This window comes from Rhinatrema bivittatum, chromosome 2, assembly GCF_901001135.1.
Source record: "Rhinatrema bivittatum chromosome 2, aRhiBiv1.1, whole genome shotgun sequence".
Classification (NCBI taxonomy): Eukaryota; Metazoa; Chordata; class Amphibia; order Gymnophiona; family Rhinatrematidae; genus Rhinatrema; species Rhinatrema bivittatum.
Genome location: NC_042616.1, coordinates 675,378,276 through 675,399,236, shown reverse-complemented (window position 1 = coordinate 675,399,236; position 20,961 = coordinate 675,378,276). Strand labels below are relative to the sequence as shown.

The 20,961-nt window shown below is 36.3% G+C and overlaps 1 protein-coding gene across 1 annotated transcript in view; it reads right to left on the bottom strand.

The window, feature by feature from the left end:
- ZFHX4 (zinc finger homeobox 4) overlaps window positions 1–19,684 on the bottom strand; it is a 779,821-nt gene extending 760,137 nt beyond the window's left edge. Inside the window, exon 1 of the mRNA XM_029591504.1 lies at window positions 19,342–19,684. The gene's annotated coding sequence lies outside the window, so the exon portion shown is untranslated. The remainder of the gene's footprint in view (window positions 1–19,341) is intronic.
- Between the last annotated feature and the right edge of the window lie 1,277 nt (window positions 19,685–20,961).

Below are 20,961 nucleotides of genomic sequence, written 5' to 3'. Positions count from 1 at the left end.
ATATTTACTGCAACCAGTCCCATCATCCTGGGGGACAATTGCTTTCACTCAGTTTTTTTCACCGCAAAATGTAATGAACACCATTTCAAATACCATTTTGATGTTATCAATCCTAGTGAGCTGCCCATCTCTCAGCCACTGCCTCAATCAACTCCTCTAGCTTAACAAATCACACGCAAGCACTACTGATGAAAATCCTTCAATCATTTTTTTTTTTTTTTTTGCAGACAGCATCTTAGACCCTAAACTCTCTTTGTTGAAAACAAGATGCAGTTTATGAAAGCTATATCAGTTTCAGGCAGCAGGGCAAAGTATCAGAGGAAAGTTGGGCACACATTGGCTAAAGTCTGCTTTCCAATTCCTGCATATTTTCAGTGAGCCAGCAAAAGCTCCAGCTAGTGTAAAACTAGCCCAATTATAGCCCAGCCTTCTCTGAGTCCTTGCAAGCTCTCAGTTTGCAGAATGATGGCACTGTACACAACAACTGAGTGATCTGAAACTTCAATGTTTAGGTTTGTTCAGGCTATTACACAGGTTCTGACTTGGTTTTGTGCAGCAGGTAAGCAATTTTCCTTCTAATTGCAAGTCAGAGTGATCTATCTTATGAATGCATGCTGGAATTTTACAACTAAAAAAGTTGTCCGTTAAGCATACAATTTTGCTTTAATCATTTGAAAGCCCATCGCATCAGATCAGTCAGATGTCATGGTTAGGAATATTTCCTCTGTTCGGTTGCTTTGCTTATATAAAGTAAAAGTTGGCAGGTTATTAACCTTGTGTCTTTGAGGCCTGAAATCACTGTAACAACCTGTAAAGCAGATGCTTCTATATCAGTATCATGTGAGAACTTGCTCTGTAATCTGAATTTTATAAATTCATTTTTTTTAATTCCTTTCCAGAAAAGTGCTTCAGTGAAAGTGATTGAGATAGTAAAGATGAAGAATAGCTGCTTAATTATTTTTCTTTTACTGTAATCAAATTAATATTGTTAGCCAAGTCAAAGAAGGGAAATGATCAGTTTTCGTTACAGCAAAAGGTTTGCAAGGATTGAAAATGAATCAAAATTAGTTTTGGTGTCTAAGATCTATAAAATGACAGCCTAATTGCTCCTGAATCAAACATCACAAAGCTTAGTGTGTAATTTTAATCAATGATGAGCTCCAGGTTAATTATGCTCATGGCATACATGCAGTTTAAAAACCCTTTGAAATAATCTGATCACAAAGAACAAGAAAACCTAATAATTTTCTAATTAGCCCAGAGACAGGCATGTTTACCTTTATATTTGGCAATTTTGAACAAACAACATGTGCATCATAAATGAAGCCAAGATGTCTAAAACCTAATCTAGTATCAAGAGAAAACAGCAACAGCAGTGCTTTTAAGAAATGTTATAGTGATGTGTATATTAAAAGACCCATTTCTAACATAATTGCTCTTTCCATAGTGACAAGATGATTAGCCCCAGTGAAACCTATTATACAGGTAAAATTTAATCACAAGGAGAATGTCAGTGTACAAGCAAGGCTAAATGAAACTGCCCTCAAATATGCTCTATGTAGTTTCTCAGCTACTCTGTGAGACCAGAGACCAACTCTCCCAGTGTATCCATACCATAAGCCTGAGGTCCTCAGGATATAAAAACAACTGCCAGAAGAATCGTGGACATGCACATCAGTTTTGCCAGGCTAGTGTTTAATGTGTATTTAATAAGTCTAAGCAGATGCAAAATGGGCCCTGCAATGCATCACCTCGCCACTTCCAAGCACCAGCTAAGCTTGCTGCTCTAGTTTCTGTTCCTGAACACTTAGCAGGGAAAGCTTTTAATTCTGTAATCTATTGCCACATACATGCACAAGATCACTAACAAAAATGATTCTGCAGACACTAAAGCCTCATAGGACATTTCTACTACTGCAAATCTATTTTTATGGAGAGTATCACTCCTATTACTATTGGTTCTTGCATAATTTCAACATGAATTGAACACGTTCTAAACAATGATATCAGCATCCTGCAACAGAGTTCCATAAATACATGTTCATTTTGCTGCAGCTACAGCAAATAGAAAAATCTTGGTACAGATATAAAAATAAGCATTCTGAAAATTGTGTATATTTTCCTCCTTCAGTTGTTTACAGACAGTACTGAAAAGTTTATCTAGTTATTACAATGAGACCATTACATCAGGACAACAAATTAAAGGCTAATTATTAAAGTCACAATGCACTATATGCTTGATTTTGCACTCTCCTTTGATTTTAGCACACAGTCTCAGAAGTATGTGTTACCCAGTCCTGTGACAGCTTTCTTAGAAAGTTGAACCAAAGTTTTGCAAGTCATGAAACCAAAACAAAGCTCTGACACTGAACAAATATATACTGTATCTCCCCTGGAGAACCACAAAACAGGTTCAAATTCCACTGGAAAGAGAACTTCAGTATAAGCAGTTTAATTATGATGATTGCTATTCTAGCAGTCCAAAAGAGATTGTTATTAGTACAAATGTCCTAGAAGCTTTAAAGAAAACACCAACCAGCTTTAGGCACTAGAACTAGTTCAGTTTAAGGAAGTATAGAACATACCTTCTTTGCTTAGTGCTGCATCTTCAGAAATTTAAAAAAAAAGTGACTTCAAAGCCCTCAAACCTTTTGTCAGAGCTGGTGACTAACATGCAAAGAAAAAAATATATTAAAATTTCCAACCTCTGCTTCCCATCTGCAGTAACTGTTCTCCAAACTCTGCTCAGCTAAATTACTAAAACCCACCAACAAACGCGCCTTGCTAATGAAAAAAAGGGGGCTGTCTGAACAATGGGAGAATTCCTCTGCATTTAGAATGCAGAGTTCCCATTAGAACAAAGGATCAGAATCGCCAATTTTACCTCCGTTTTTTTTTAATTGAGATTGCCCCAGCCCTCTTCTACGGTCCAGTGAGACAGTGTTTGTGAAATGATTAAAAAGAATGTGATCTGATGAAGAGGCTAGAATAATGGGAAAGGAATGCTAGGTTAGCCACAGTGCTAACTGCTGAGAAAAGAAGACCAATAGGCTTCTTAGCCTATTGTTTTTATTCCCATCTGCTCTTCAGCCACCTCGCAATACTTTGATTCTTTATTTACTTGGTTAAGAATGGGTTAAAAGTTGCCCACTTACAAGAAAGTGTGGTAACAAGTTACAAATCTTAAAAAAAAAAAAAGAAAAAGAAAAAGAAAAAAAGAAAGAAATATCCTTGAATTATATCAAGTTTCCAAAAGGTCATCACTGTCTCTGCTGTGGCCTTTTCCCCATACCAAATCCTCTATCAATATGTCATAGTGAGTTAGGCAAAGACAAAAGAGAAGCTCAGTGTGAAAACTGCACATATATCTAATCCTGACAAAGCAATGAATAGGACCTTCACAAGTATAATTATACTTGTTTATTTGTTGCCACGTAGAGAGGACTGATGAAAAAATCCATCAAAGTGGTATTATGCAGACACCAAGAGCTTCTTTTCTTTGGTTGCTAAAGCCACACTGGAGCTTAAATTCCTTATTGTTAAATTCAGAAGAAAGAAAAAAAAAAGATTTTGGCTGGACTTCTTTTTTTTTTTTTTTTTGCATCAGTTGCTGACAGATCCTTTGTGTACAGCGCTGTATTATTAGATGCATTAGTTAGAGACCTGCTCATGCTGCTACCTCATTTTAGCTCAGGTTGGAAGCTATGATTACAAGCTTGAGTGTCTTTTAAAAAGGGTGTGGTAGGTATTTTGCTGACCAGGATCTGAACAGATTTAAATTGCCCTTTTTCTCACAGTTATTCTTTTGAACAAACTAAGTACAGGTACACTACCTGTACAAAAAACATCATAATTACCACATATCAGTTTTGCTTCTTTTTTTCTTCTTCACACCCACTGCTAGAAGCATATAGGACATAAAAAAAAAGTATATGTAACATGGCACTCACTGTTTTCTCTTTTAACCACAACGCACGAGCATGAGTGAATGAATGGTATTCTAGGCAATTCTATGTAAGTAAGTAAATAAATAAATAAATACATACATACATAAATAAAAGCCTTCAAACTTGTTGCCAGACTTGTTCTTTAACGCATTACAAAAACCCACAAATGTTGTGGGGCTGAAAATATGTTGCAGACTAAACTATTAAGGTAGTAGCCATTACACTATAATAGATCTTAAATCAAACAACTTAACAAAGCACATTTTAGGTTGGGGGGAAAAAGCCAAATAAGCTTTTCCTTACTGAACAGAAATATATCAAAGTAAAAGCAATCTGCATAGTTAATGTCTTTGTGAGCTTTCCAATTTAAAACAGAAAAGCTGTAATTTTTCTTTGCTGGCAATCTGGAAACACTCTGGAGTTAATTACAGCTGATTCGAAGTGAAGCGCACAAACAAAGGGCAGTCTATGTCCAGACAATTATACTGCATTAACCAGCTTAGAGCTTCCTGCTGATGTTTCAGGGTTCTTCTATTACACCCTTCTACCTTCCCAGCATGACAGAAAATGCTTCTGCAAGGAGGAATTAATGAAGGGGACCGCAAAAGAATGTGTGACGACCTCTCCTGATATGGCAAAAGCTTTCCACCCATGTCACGACAAAGGGGAAAAGGTCATAAGTTTGAACAGAGGGATGTAACCAAATATAGTATGTACTTAAAAGTGAGCACGTTAAAAAACATAACAAAACTGGAAAGTTACACATGCAACCTTGCATATACTCTTCTACCTGGTGACCTTTCTGCATGCTCTCTCCCTCCTACAGGCCTAAGTTTGCCATAAACCCAGATATTTATTTACAGTTTGATGATATCAAATCTCATGGGGCAGCTCATCTCTTCATAAGATGGATTCTTTGTTTTAAATAAGGACACCACAAAATTTTGTTTTTAAAGAACAATCCTATAAATGACCCTGTAAATCACTTACCATAGGAGGTTGTGATTTTACAAACACCTCCTCCTCCCTTAATTTTAAGTGGCATGCAGATGGGAGGAGCTCGGCTCTGAATGTTTTTACACATATGCAGTTCCTGCAATGACCACTGCAGCTCCCCACATTGACCTGCATTGCTGCAATGACATCAGAAGCCAAGTTTCCACTAGCCTAGTACTGTTGGAATCAACTACAATAACACATTAAAAAATGCACAGAAACGACAGGTCTGATTTTTAAAACAGATACTGCTTCCAAAATCACAATGTTATATTGATTTGTGTTTACAGAGCTGTTTTACAGCCATGATCTTAACACAAAAAAACAGAATACAATGGTCCTCCTTTAAACTAAAGTGTACGTGTTTAAAAAGTTCTGCTTTTTTTTTTTAATTTAATTACCAATAGAGAGGACTGCTGTTTGGTGCATTCTCTCTTCGGTTTGAGTGCAGCACTGTAGCAGTTCTCCCTTTGAAGCATGATCAGCAAGCTCAGCTGAACTGAACTGTGAGTCATTTTTTTCCCTTCTTCCAGGAAAATTTCATAATCAATATGCACGATGCAGAGCCACTGCTTATACTTTGCCTCTCTATACAAACTTTTACTGTTTTCAGCAGTCTCTTTGCTCTAAATGATGCAGTTACACTTGTTATAATCAAAAATTTAAAGCTTGCACTGGTATGAAAGGACAACAAAAACTGAAATTACCTGCAGTGCTTTTTTTTTTTTTTTTTTTTCCTGAGACACTGTTTTGCTGCTATTCTAATAGATAGTAAGTCTCTGCATTGAGTGTTTCACTAGTGAGAAAAGATGTCCTAATCAACTAAAGTATGATAGAAAACTGCTATTTGCTAAACTTGAAAAGCTAGACCATCATATTTTTTATCCTTGGTAGGGAGAGGAAGGTGGAACTGAAAGTTAATGACCCACTGAGCTTCAAGCACTAATCACCTCTCTTTGTCTTATCTATGCAAAGCAGGATTACAGTTAAAATGATGATTTCTTAATCCCCTTGATTTTCCCTTTACTAAGTAAATATTAATCTACAAATCAATCAGGTCCCCACTATGCATTATAATGCTCAGACAACATAGCCATTAGGCATTTTCATAAGATATTTAAATTGTGAGCACCTCATTGATGGGAGTAGTCCCAATCCTTTTCCTCTCCCCCTCCCCTCCACTAAATCCCTTTTAGATTTCAAAGTTCAAATTAATAATCCTACTAAATAGAGTTTAACCCAGGAATCTATTAAGGCCTCCTTGAAAGAAGTTCATTGAGTTGATCGTGTCTAAGAATTAACAAATCATATTACTGTGATTATTTACATGTCAATACCACAGTCTGAAAATGCACCACACTCAGCATGTCTCTGCTGCTATAATTTCTACAGAAGTCGAATGGGTTTGAGTACCTATTTGACTAAGAATAGGTGCATTAGATAACTTATAAAGTTCCTCTGTGTTACTTTTGGAAGAGTTGCGCTATTTGAAGACAATTTTCAAAGCGATATACTCAGATAAATTGGTCTGTCTGAAAATTGCCCTCCTCAGAATAGCTAAAAAGAATATGTAGGCTTCACAATGCATGTACTTTTAGCTACATTAAAAGGGGGGGAGGGGGCCTATGGGGATGTTCAGGTTGGGGGGGGAGAAAAGTGAATGTGCAGAATAGAATGTTCAAATCTGTGCACCAACTTGTTCTTCCCTTTGCCTCTGCAGAAAAAGAAGTACAAAGTTTGTGGGTTCTTGTATGCTTGTGTGCACAAGCACATATTCAAAAGGAATATGTGCACAAGCACATATTCAAAAGGCAGTTTTCTTTGAAAATTGCCTACCATATCCTGGATTCAAAACTACCCATGGACCCTGCACTTAGGTAGACTAATGAAAAACCTTGTTTTGATGAATTCAACTTAAACTAGTATTTGTACAAACTGTGAGCAACTTATATTTATCCAGCACACAATCCTCACATCCTCAAAATATGTGAAACTGAATTTACTAATACGAGTCACCTTTTCTTACCAGGATTTATATAGACCTTTAATAAGTTAGGTATCACAGAGACCACTAAATAGCATCATGAGACCTACATGAAACTATCTTGTCTTACTCTTATTTTGCCATATCACCACAATACAATAAATATTAGGGTACAAATTCCTTTTCTATACCAAATAAATCTTTACTTGCAGGCTAACTACTATAATTACCTTCATAAAGGTAATCACAGGCCAGGCTTTCCCAAAAACATTATGATTCTGGTAGAAACGCTTCAACCAAGTTATTTAAAACCCAAAATGACTAAATAAAAGGAAGAGAAATTCTGTACTAAGTTATTTTTGTAAACAATTGTATAGGGCCTATCCTGTCCAGAATGGAAAGCTACAGCTTCATTATTCATAATTATTAGATATCAGAATTCTCACATGAAAACAGACCATGCCACTAGCCACCTTTCTGTGGCTCCAAGTAATTTGTCATTAATAGGTCATTGATTTTTTTTAAGACTAGCTAGTGGCAAATGTCCCAAATGCCCAAATTCAGTGAGGCACTTTGTTTGTATTGTGCATAGTCTTTTGTCATCTCTTTTGCACTGAAAGTTAATTTGACTGTTGTGCATTAGTGCAGTGAGCAATTCGGTAATTAACTTTTGTGTTTTAAAATGGATGAACTTTAATTAGATTTCATTATAAACAAACAAATGTCAACTATAATTATAAGCTCCTTGGTTTACCCACGCATTATCCCTTTTCAAACAAACTTGATGTCAGACAAATTAAAATCAAGCAGCCAGCAATTTTGAGTTGAATTTTACATGATCTGCCAGTAACCTGATTACTTTAACTTCCATATAGTTACAGGAAAAGTATTTTAGGAAAAATAATTACAATAATTCCAACAGGAGACAAGCTTAATTATATTGATTCAAAAGATGCATGCGTAGAGGAACTATAGTGAAAGAATACCGCTCTCCTAAATCTTCAGTTTCTATTAAAATAAAATTGTCTCATATGAAAACAAACAATTTGAGATTTTTGTCTGGAAAAAAACAAGCATACAAAACTAGCTCCAATAGGTCAATTAACTTATACTTTAAGCAATAACATATCAATGTGGAGAAAATTCAAGCTAAGAAGGTTTGCAGGTTTATTTAGTGACTAGTGTATCTATTAGGACCAGGAACAAGTGGAGCTGTCAGGACATAATGAAGGTAAATGATTAGTTAGCACTGAGACTGAACTCTTCTTCAATGCAATAAGAGTTAATTAAAGTTTACCACCAAACATCAACTAAAGTAAGATGTTGATCAGGTTTCAGCATTAAGTGCAAACATACAATGGTTGGCAGCAATTAGTGCAGCTATCAAATAACATGCAAAGATCATTATACATTTAAAACAGCTAAGGAACTGAAAAGAAAAAAAACTAATCAGCTTTTTTTATCTCCAGATACTCAAAGGGCAGGAAACAGGTATCAGGTAATTTCAGTTTAGCATTGTAAATCAATAAAATTAAGCAAGAAAGGGTTGTATGAGCATAGTGTCTAAAAGAGGTACATGAACAGAAGAAATTCTTTTAGTCGAATGAAAGGCAAAATAAATTAGTATTTTGTTAAACTTTCAGATTAATGAATGTACACAGCAAAATATTTAGTCCTGGTTTGGGTTTACAGTAAACAAAAACAGTTATTTCATTTGGCAATTTATTGCTGTTCATGCAATACACACTTGCTACTCCCATATTATCTTTAGTAATATGTATACATATGGATTCCAGATGGTAGAAAACACACACACATATATACATATATATGTATATATATATATATTTTTTTATATTTTTTTTTTTTTTTTTTTTTACATTCAGGTGAATTTTCAAAGAAGTTGAGCATGCAAATGTAACATACTTTTGTAGCATTTATCAAAACACATTGCAGGTAAAACCTATGGACAATTCAATGGCATATATTGTAGCAATTTTCAAAAGCCCATTTACAAAGGTAAAGTGCTTTTAAACATGTAAAACCCAGTTTAAAGCATGTAGATGTGTTTGAAAATCAGGCCCTAGAGAAAGAGAGAAAAGCATTACTTGCTTTCATGCAAACTGCTGATTACTGCTTGTTTTACAACTAAGGAATGTGAAAAATAATATCACAAAAAATTATTTTAATAAAATGCTTTACTGTTTCGCATAGTTATTGGACTGCAGCCTACAGCAATTTTGCTGAAATGTTTTTTTCTCCCCAAGCAAATCTCATTTTCTCAACTAATTCTGGGATTTGGCACAGAGTTGGCTAATCCCAGCATTTCCCTAGAGCTGCATCTAAGCCATGGCCCACTCCCAGTACAAAAGTGTCTCCAAAAGCCCTTTTGCCCCCTTCAGCACTCATACACTCATTGGTCCTGACATTTTCACTTCAGCCATGACAAATGAGCTGATGGCTGTGATCAGATTCCACACAAGGACTGCTTTATCTAAAGATACATCATTAACTCTCATCACTATCTCCTAAAAGGACTTCTTTTGTTTAATTTGTTGTTAAAAAAAAAATGCAGACACATTTTAGAATTTCTGAACCTGAAGTAACAACAAGCATATTTCATTAAAAGCAAGGAAGCCAGTCTGACATAGGATCAGAAAGGACTAGCATTAACTAAATGTTTCTCCAGGGATTTAAGTAACTGTGCTCAGCCTCTGCCCTAGTGCAAACATTATGCCAGTTGACTGTCTTCTCAAGTTCCCTTCCCCCCATAGGTAGATTGCAAATTCTAGTTTACCATTTTAGGGAATCATAAATAAAGCATGTCAATTACACTGGTCCAATATATATGTAAACCCATTTGTCTGGATTCCTGTTTTTGTTAAGTACTACAATAGCATTTTGTATTGCTGAACTTGCTTTTCACATGCATGCTTTTTAAAAAATAATCTGAAAAACTTGTTTTAAGGAGAAGGTAAATGAACTTTCAAGGCAACTTCAACTGGTCTTAATTCCCAGCATGCAAAATAAAAGACAAACACATAAAACAAAACAATTTAACTCTGAAATCTGTCAGAAAAGGACTCCTTCCCTGATCAGTGCAAGCGCTGTAGCACTTTCATTAAGTAGGACCCTAAGTTCATACTACTACTTCCATCTATACAGTTTACAAAGTATACATTAGTTGTTTCAACCTCTTCTTGCAATTCATCTCAGACAGTCAACTGTAACAACAGATCTTGGGAATGGAGGTCAGGCTTTGAGGTAAAGTGCTATTCACTTTTAGGCCATGCAGGGAGCTCTTTATTCCTGTTCTTATTGGCATCAGTTCCCCCTTACTAGAACAAGAACAAAGCCAAGTGCTCGTGTGAGGTTTATGAATAAATCAGAGGTGAGCCACTTTAAGTACTGCCCATGATTTTCTTGTTGACAGTGAACACTTAAACAGGCTTCTAGGACCAGCAGCTCCTGGCAAACATTAATGGTTCCTAATCTGCACCCTGCTTCATTTCAGGAAAGAAATGGCCCACCCCTTCTTTCTTATGTTTTCACCTCTTGGGCAGAGTTGTCCCAATTTAACAGAAGTGAATAAATTTAGTCCCACTCAAAAAATAGCCTTATAGATGGGAAACGTGGACATCCTCCTTGTTAAGACCTTTTTCAGCATGGAATGTCTATCATTCAGCACTCATGGAAACAGTTCTTAACAAATAGATACTTATTTCTTCTGTTCATGGCAGGTCTTCTTCTGCCACTGTGTACTTATGAATGTAGCCTTGTTTACTAGAACTCTTACATGGGATAATAGCTAGAAAATGAACTGTCATCAAGGCCAACATGAATATTTATAAGGAAATCCAACCAAGAATTTAACTTTTGTAACTACATATTTATCATAGTTAATTTTTTTCAAATACAATGTTCTTTTAATGGCTAAAGTGATATTAAAAAAATATCCTTTGTGACAGACTATGATTTCTCATTTATCAAAACTACAAATGCTGACTTTGTACATTAATGAGTCCCAAATGCATTTTTTGTAGGTCTAGGGTAGGAGGATGGGTCTTCCTCCAAAGAGGACTTGGACAACTTTGTACATAAACTATCAGCATTCAGGGTTAATTCCCCCACCAAGTACCCTCAGCTAGCTTTCATCTATCCTTGTAAAGAGTATTTGGTACCCAATGAAGCATGTGTGCACTTCTGAGAAATTTGTGATGCCAATTGTATCCCTACAAGCACATGCTTTCTGTGTAGGTCTGTGCCTCTCACATTGAAACATCTGTTCATCTGGACAGCCAGATATTATGTGAATGAGAAAAGAAGCAAGTATCTCATCCCTGAATTCCTGTAAATTATTTTTCCATCTCTTTACAATGGATTCATGTGGAGAATTTCACACTGTCCTGCAGGGCCAGAACCCAGTACAGTGTGCATATTGTTTATGGGATTTCTGGCTTTTTCAGCAAATCCTTATTGCATAAGGCAACACTTTTCAGTGATCAACACTGCAAGTGCTTTATTTTTTCTTTAGCTGTATGAAGCGTGGACAATGAAAACATAATTCATAGTACCTTTAGCAAACATAATTAAAGCACAACTATTCTGCACCCTGCTACAATATTTGCATGGCATGTGCTAACAAGCATTTGGTGTATTTTGCTGTATTTTTTAACCTCATTAAAATAAAATTATATGAAACCAAAGATTTAGAAGACTACCATTTTTGGACCATGAATATATTATGATTTTTTTAAAAGCTCTAAGGGATGTTGTCGATTGTAAAAAGCCAAAAATCAACTATGCCTTAGCTTTCTGCATTACTATACCATGTGCAGCATTTAAGTGTTCCTGCATCTCACAAGGAGAGAAATTTTATTATGAAATGTGATCAGTGATATTAGTGCTTTGTTTAACACTGCAATATTATTTGTGCTACATTATTTGTGCCACATATATGCTCCATATGGAAAATATACATTTCCATACTATGTCTCACTGCTATAAGCCCTAAAACTCTCAGTATCACAATGATCTGGGTTTTTGTCTATTTAGTAAGAATTGCAGACAGCACATAAGCTACCATTAGCCCATGTGTTATCCAATTCTACAGTGACTGGAAATCAGCCAAATATGGCACATGGTGCTTCTTAACATTGTTTTAAAGTACAAATGACTTTTTTTTTTAATAAAATAAAACACTTTAACAATGTGCTAGCAAAGGCTCTCACTGTTCACGTGAAGCCTCTTTATTTCAATTCCTTGCTTATTTTAAATTGTGTGACTGTAACAAAAAATAAAAACCTAGTACATAAGAGCTATTAAAGCAGCCATTAGACACTGACATTTATGGGTCATTCACTAGCAAAGAATCTCAGAAAAGAATTAAAACTATTTAATCTATCAAAGGTCATCTATTTCTGACAACAAATCATTGAAAGTGATGTTGCCAACTTTGTCATTTTATTTAGAGAAAAATATTTCCAGTTTCTTAAATTTGCATCTCACTATTAAATATTATCTTAAGAAAACCGGAATGTGCTGTACAAGTTCTGTGAACAGCAAGAAGTAAAAACAGTCAGGTATCTAGGAGAAAAGGCTAGCATTTGTCTGTGGTGTCTCCAAATTGATAATTATGGTGACCCGACACCAAAAAGAGTATTGAAAATGTATACAGATAATTATGGTGAACTGACACCAAAAAGAGTATTGAAAATGTATACAGATAATTATGTAAATTAAATGAACCAGTTTCCAGTTCTAAAAGTTTCAACACATGGGTTTTTTAACTAATCTTATATCTATTGTGAGACCATAATTAGAATCAATGATCACCTTGTCAACAGCTAACCAGCTAGGGCCCTAACCTAATAAAGTGAGAAACAACTGTAAAGATTTCCAAAAGTCCAGTGTGTCAGCCACATAAAACCACAGCAAAGAATACTGCTTGTGAATTTGTTGTGAACAAGCACTTTGAACATCTCTCTCATTCTGAAATAGTGACATAATGTGACTAATTTGAACTCCCTGGTATTCATTTCTCTTCTGGAAAGTTCACAGAACTTTTCAACACTTAACAATAACAAAAGTCAGGATGTATAAAACTGGCCGCAAATAAAGATATTAGCCTAAACAACTGATTCAAACTGGAGCTATGGAAAATGGATGTTAATTAAAAGAAAAGTGATCACCTTTCATGTTACATGTTTTCTGTCAACTTTTGAAGCAACTTTTGTAGGTGAACCACTGAGAATCCTTGATGCCCAGCAGTCAATATTTGGTTAGCTCCTGCCTGTCATGTTTCTGAAACTCTATGACATACAAACCTGTGTTTATCAATCTCTAGCTTCACTATTATCATACATATTACTATGGCTGATGATGGAGACCTGGGGCACCTTATAAAGTTGCTGAAATCTGAGCTTCTGCTTGTTTTCTCAAGTCCTGAACAAACATAACTTTAGGGAGAGCTTAAACATAGGCATAAAGAAAGAGGAGCCTGCATTTTCATCTTCCTTTCATCTCAGTCATTCAGTCAACCATTCACTACCCTATTCATCGGAGCTCTTCATTATGCAAAAAAATGCTAATCCTTTTCCGATGCATTCACACTTGTATAAATCCCATTCCTGTGACTGAAAAGCAATTATATCAGTTTACCTTTCTGTCAAAAAACAGGATTAATATTTCAATTCTAGTCCTGCTTAATTATCTTTATTTTTGCTTTAGGAAAATGCAGTTTATTAACAGTTGTATGAATATACTGTATAGACAGATAGAAAGATATAAAGTTGTTGATCAAGGAAAAGAAAAGAAAGCCTTTGGTTACTGCAGAAACTCTTTTCAGTGATAGAAGTGACCTTCCCTTTGCAAAGGCCTGAATAGAATAAGCCTTACTCTGGTCTATTAATCAGAAACAAATTATGAAAGAATGTGGCTGGACTGGTTGACACTATCCTGTCTTAGGAGACTCAGTAACAACCTAATAACAATGTCCTCTTCATGGGTAATGAACAGCCATGACAAATGGGGCAGGGAAACTACTTATTTGCATATGCAAATTCCCACATAAGGGAAAGATGTACAAACAAGTGTCATTGTAAAGTGGTTTAGGAAAACAGGGCTTTCATTTTGGGATATTCTGCAGCCCAGAACATTAGTCACCACAATTAAACCAGTCTCCATGACAACTAATGAAATTTCACCATGGTATGAGTTAAATTAGATAGCTAGTTATGTGTTTCCACAATCCAACTTGAACTACATTATTGTTTCTGAACAATGCAGCAATTGTGCCTGGCTGATCTTTGCCAGCATAACAAGCTCCTAAATTGACAATCTGCATATGTTAATATAATTAAACACTAATTACATGAAACGTGTGCATATTCGCATGAACTTTCCCTGGGAGCTTCTCATTTTGAACCTTGGCCAAGTCTTTTAACCCTTTGAACAGTTGCAGAGCAGGAAAGCTTTGCCTTGTGGGTACAGCCCCAAGGCAGGCACAGGAAAGCTCTTCATTTATAAACACTAAGCTTAACCTGCCTGCTCTGATCTCTAACAGCAAGGTGTGTATATGTGTGTGAATGTGTGTGGGTAGATAGATATAAATATACATATAGATATATAGATACATACACCCTACTGTAAACCTTCTCTCCTATTGTAAAGCTGCTCTCTACACACACATTAAGCCAACCATATTTATTGAAAGTCTAACAAAATTTGCTGTCTGTCATTTTCAGACCTTGATAGATCAAAAATGAGACTACGAGCGTTGTAAAAATAAAGCAAAAAAATCATGCAAAGGGAAAAAAGAGCAAGTAGTAATTAATGAGCTTTACATAAATATATGCAGGGATAATTAAGCAATGTTAATTACTATGACAGCAGTTAATTGAATATAATTAGATATTTTAAGATGCTGAATAAAACACAGCTAATATTAATTTTATTGAGATTAATTGTAAATAATGCTAGATTAACTGTATGTTTTGGCAGGCATGAAAAAGAATCTCAGCAATTTAGTAGAGAATGCAACCGGCACAAAAATATATTATTTTAAGGTCACACCTCCGAACCATCTCCTCAATAAACATGACTTTTTAAACCCAAACAGACAGGAATCTTGGAAAAAACCAAACAACTAGCAAAGATTAAAGAGCCCTTTGTCCTTTTTCATGTGCATTTCTTTTAGCAGACTAAATTAAGCGAGTCTGATGTACATTTTTTGGAAGAAACATTTCACACTGAATGAAAAAAATGTTCTATCTCATATGAAATTTATGCAGCTGTGTGGAACTTGGTCCAGATGGTATGAGACTATAAGATAACATCAAGTGATGAACACTAGGCCTATCCAGGATTATGTGAAAAAATTACAACCTAATATTTTAACCCTTTTCTCTTATACATTATTTTTAAATTGCGTATCTCCATTTGAAATTGTAGCTGTTTATAAATATTCCCACTGAAAAGCCAAAAATAAACAGCACAAGAGTACTAAGAGTTAAAATGAAGTAAAAGGCCTATCCATTAATAAAGCCAATATGTGTCCATAGCATAGAACAAGGTGTTCTTTGGCCACTTTAATGTTTAAATGTATCACTAATAACAAGTAGGTCAAATTAGTAAAATAGGATAGCATGAAGCAGGGATGTTTATTCAAATAGTTAACAAAAAATCCAAAACACCTAGTGTCATAATAAACAAAGATACAAGATGTTTAATAAAATGGAGCACAACACTGAGGAATGCTGAACAAATCACTAATAAGAATGGAGCTCAAATTGATTTTGAAATAAATCAATAGGTGATTAACACAAATATTTCTAAAGCAGTTGGATGTAGATATATTACATAAACATATATATTATTTTTTCAATACCTTTTAGCTCTTAATCGAACAAGAGCTTTATAGTATTGAGCATGTTTCTACACTGACTATCAGCTTCTTTGGAATACCTTAAGTCTTTTATAAAGCAAATCCAAAATCGGTGTGTGAAACAAGGCTACGACAAGCCATTCTGCAGTGAAAGATTTTAAATCATCCAGCCTCTTCTAATAGACTTGAGACTTATTGAGGTAGAAACCATAAAAAATGAAGAAGGGAAATTTAATCCCTGAAATATTGATTTGCACATTAATATCATATAGGCAGAGGGCAATTTGGCTTCATGGAAATGACACATTGTCGACCCTTGGTGAAGTCAGAGCCAATCTAACTGCTGAACATGTCTGAATCTCAAGAGTTATTAAGGGCTTCCCTTCTTGCCTTTATGACTTTTCTTCAGCCTACCAATGCAATCTTAAATGTATTATCTTTAAGAAATAATTGTAAAACCTCAGGGGTTTTCCAGTTAATGGAAGGGAGGCTAAACCACATCAGATTCTGAAATGCAACATTAAACCCTTGCAATCAACAAAACCACCTCAATTCTCATCCATCCAGTGCAGGATCTAATATTGTTATTAGAGATAATCAAATTTCATTGTGTAAATTTAGGCTTATGGTTAGAATGGAAGCAGTAAATTCTGCAATATTAAACAGTGATTTTCCAGTCCCTTTAGATTTTATTTGCTGGTGCATATTTCAAAATAAGTCAAACTAAAAGGGAAATAAACTGTAACCATATTTTAAAAAGAGGCAAATAATACACTGTATTATCTGCAAAGATCTTCTTTATTTGCAGCTGTGTCTATTTAATCATTTGACCTTTAAAGAATAATCAAACAGTACCTATGCATAAAGCAACGGCAGGTACCCTTTACTGGGACTTACACAGATGGTTTATCTGACCTTTCTTTGTCCTGGGATGTGGGTTTCACTTTTGCAGATTTACGACTTTTCCCTACATTTCACTGACCCAGTGTTTATAAACATAAACAGGAAAACATACTGAGGAAGGTATGTTCTGCTGAAGAACTGGAAGCCAGGTCTATTAAAGAGTCACCAAAAAACTCTCAGTATCTGGATCTCCAGCTCTTACTTTACAAATATGCGGGGTGGGGGAAAAAAGAAAAAGTAGAATCACTGAATAATCCTGATGAGGTTCAGCACTGAGACCAGGTGGAAAAGGTCAAAACAGCTGGATCGTCATCTTTTATTTTCGTGTGCCTTCCTACCGAATGAAACCGCAAAACGTTGAAAACTATCAGATATTCCCTCAAGGGCTTTTTTTAGTGCATTCAGTTTAAGAGGATCATCAGCTGAGAGACAGAATCCAAAATACAGTCAAGTTGCATAGGAACAGAAAATAAACACTGATGAAGCTTTTCCCCTCTAAATAAAAAAAAAGTCTTCTTCTTGCACTCTCCCATCCAATTGTTTGTATTCCTTTCAAACAGAAATGAAACAAACAAAATAATAATAATAACAATAGCCCGTGATGGCTGTGTCGTTTTTTGGCCAGTGAAATATAAAGTAGAAGTGTGGATGGCAATGAGAGTGTTACATACCCTGGCTGGGTTTGTGCACTGCTCTCAATGGAAGCGATCGATGCCCCCATGTCACTGTCGTGTCCCAATCGCAAGCCAAGTCTCTACCTCAATCTAAGCTGCAGCAGCCGACACAGGCTCTGCCAACCTCTCTCCCCCCAGCCACCGGGAAAAAGCGAAGCCGGCGAGCTGCTGCTGCTGCTTTTCTGGCCAGCTCCACGAGCCTTGATTTAAACATGGACACCGTTTAATCAGAATAGTAAGAATAACAATTCAATAAAAAAAAAAAAAAAACACAACGGGACTGAAGCAGAAGGAAATGCAACAGTCAGAGAACGGGATGGTCAGGCTTGCGGGGAACTTGCCTCTTGGGCTAATGCAATCCAGCGTCTTGAGCATGAACTTGTCTCAGCGTTTTGGGTTTGGTTTTTTTTTTGTTTGTTTGTTTTTTGTATTTGTATTTTTCATTTTTATACGTTTTCCTCTCTTTAAAAAAAAAAAAAAAAAAAAGCCTCCGTACCTACGAAAGCGAAAGGCTTTGGGACGGCGATGAGGGGTGTTTTTTTTAGACCTTGAATCCAGATGAAATGCTTTCTCTCTCGGCTGGACTCAGCCCCCCTCCCCCCAAGCAGCCGAGCAGAGAGCCTGAGAAAAAGACCCCGAACAGGTAACAAACCAAAAAAATGTTTTAAAGAAAAGGAAAAAAATAATTAAATAAATAAATAATAGTCCATAAATCATTTTTAAAAAAATGAAATCACTGCCTTACTAGAAGCCACTGTCTAATCGGAGGCTTATTTACCTTCACTTGGCTAGCATGTTTATCTATATGTTTGCACTGGACGTTAGAAAAGGTGGTGGGGGTGGGGGCTATGGGGGGGGTGGGGGTTAAGGTGAAAACGCTACTGCTATTTGCCGTTTTCTTGGAAATACTAATACACTTGACTCTGTGGTCTTTTAATTTGTTTTTACACAGTCATTCTTTAAGGTTGCTTTCTTATGATAGAAGTACAGAGCGCTATAAAAAGGGGGCTGGGGGCAAGTCATGCCATTGCTTATTGTGTTGGGGGAAGGAGAATTGAGGGGCTTGTTCATGTCAGTCCCTTTTGCACTGAGAATTGTGTCCGTGCAACAGCTTTGGGGCTCAGCAGCACCAAGGCGAGAGGGAAAGAAAGTGACAAGAGAAAGAAAACATGCATAACGGGCTCTTCACTGCCTCTACCAAAATACAAAAGGCTGCCAAATCCTTTCATTGCAATTAACTTCCACAAGGATTAGAAAAACGGAGTTTTGAATATGCATTTCCCCTTCCTTTCTTGTTCTTTCACCCTGTTAGTAATCTGATTCGTAAACAATATGTTAGCTAAAAGTTGGATGAAAAGGATGGCAAATGTATTTCCTCGACAAAGTCCAACAGAAAAGAGGCCCCCTCACCCCCCCCCCCCCAACTCCACCCCAACTTTCTTTTTGTTTTCAAACTGTAAAGTGTTTTTGGACAAAGGCTGACTTAGTGACAGCCTTTCTGTCCTGACAGTTTACAGCTCCAAAAATTTCAAAGGGGGTGGGTTGTGGAGAGTGGGGGGTGGGTGGTTAACTTAGTCTAAAAAGTGGGACAGGATCCGGCACTTTATTGCAAAGTTACCGGCAAAAAAAAAAACAAACTGTCAGGGGGGGGGGGGGTCAGAGAAAAGAGGGTACCCCACCGTTAAGAAATCAGTGCACGGGATCTAAAACCTAGAAAGAGAGAAAAGAGAGAGAGAGATGCCTGGGATCCGTGTACATGGGGATGTATGTATGTGTGTGTGTGTGTGTATGTGTGTATGTGTGTGTGTGTGAGAGAGGGAGAGGGAGAAACTGAGAGGGAGAGAGCCAGAGCGAAATATCAAAGATTGTGCAAGATCAGCCTAGAAAGATAATCGATACTCGACCTAAATTTAACACAAACTACTCAATAAAAGTTAAAGAAAAAAAACTTACTTTCCATTTCCCCTCGCAGTTCCTACACTCGGTCTTCTTTTTTTTTTTTTGCCTTGCGCTTATTTACTACAGCTGATCACATCCAGCAAAGGAGAATGTTCATTAGCAACAACAACAAAAAATAATAATAAAAAATAATCCTCGAACTTTATTGGGTGAAAATAAAGCTGACTGAGGAGAGTGGGGGCATCACGGAGCGGTCCTTGGGGTCCGGTTGTTGTTAAAGCATGTGCCGACCGCGGTCTCGCTGTTTGGTTGTGAAGGGGCTGGGAAAAGGAGGAAAGGAAATGAAAATCCGATATGTCTTTATTCTGCTAATTATTATCGTTTTAGCCCTGTTTAAAAAAATGGCTGATTAAGTTGAGTGCGCATGTCTTTGTGTGTCTATTCCCGATATGCACTCTGGGAATGAAAGAGCGAGAGAGAGAGAGCGAGAGAGAGAGAGAGAGAGAGGTGTAATTAGCGAGGTGATCAACAGTCTCCAGATTGCAAATGACGCGCAGCCTGACTTAAAGCAGCCAAGGAAAGGGAGAGGGAGAGGGAACCACAACAATAATCAGCAGCATAATCAGAAGAAGAGGCAGAGAGGAAGCCTGGCACTCCAGCCCGAAGAATTAATTTAGAAATGCACAGGCTGTTCATAAAACATTGCTCTGTGTGTGCAAAATAGTTTGTGATCATATTCATATGGGTGTGCGTGTGTGTGTATGTGTGTATTTTTCTCAACAAAACCTGCTTGCCGAACACATGTAAATCAATTGAAGGTAAATTAATTTTTAAAAGAGTGATTTTATTAATGACGATTTGGGTGAAAGCATGACTAGATTGGGATAAGGAATACAATGTACTGTATAAAGTAAATGCAAAATTGTGCTTTTATCCATGCGTTTATAAGCATATACATTTAAATGTATAAAAATAAACATATACAATATTTGGAATGTATAATTTTATTGACTAAAGAAGCTAGGTGAGAGATAAAATGAAACTGAGTGTAGAACAGCCTGGTGGCATTCGAGAAGCGGAATAAAATGCACACTAGAGGAAAGAATATTTTATACGCGTGTATGCATATTTAATTATTTACAATATATGGACTTTGAAGACAGAGATAGATCTATTGGAGTATTTCTCCTTTCTTAGTATTCTGTTTGCATTAAGACTATCACATGCAAACATGTATAAAAATTTCATTTTAGTACAATGAAGAAAACAAAAAAACAACTCGAATCTCAATCTAAAGGGATTGAGCTCAAATATTTTTCTTGTATAAAATTTTGGGTGACTGCTTCTCATCAGAAAATCTAATTATCTTTACCTAATGCTATAGATGGGACTATGAATGGCACATTCATTAAAATATAATTAGCTAAAAACTAGGAATAGACATACTTAACATACCCCCTATCGTGAAGATAAAAACACAACTCTCCAGACAGGATCCTAATGCGCCACAGGAACACGTGTAGATTTGTATCATAATATCTCAGAAAAAGGAAAGGCAGAAAAAGGAAACTAGTAGGAGTAAAGACAAGGGATATTTACTATGTCAAGGACCCTAGGCAGGTGAACCATAACCTCGTGCTGGAAAATGACATGCCTTTGAAGTTCAGGATTCCT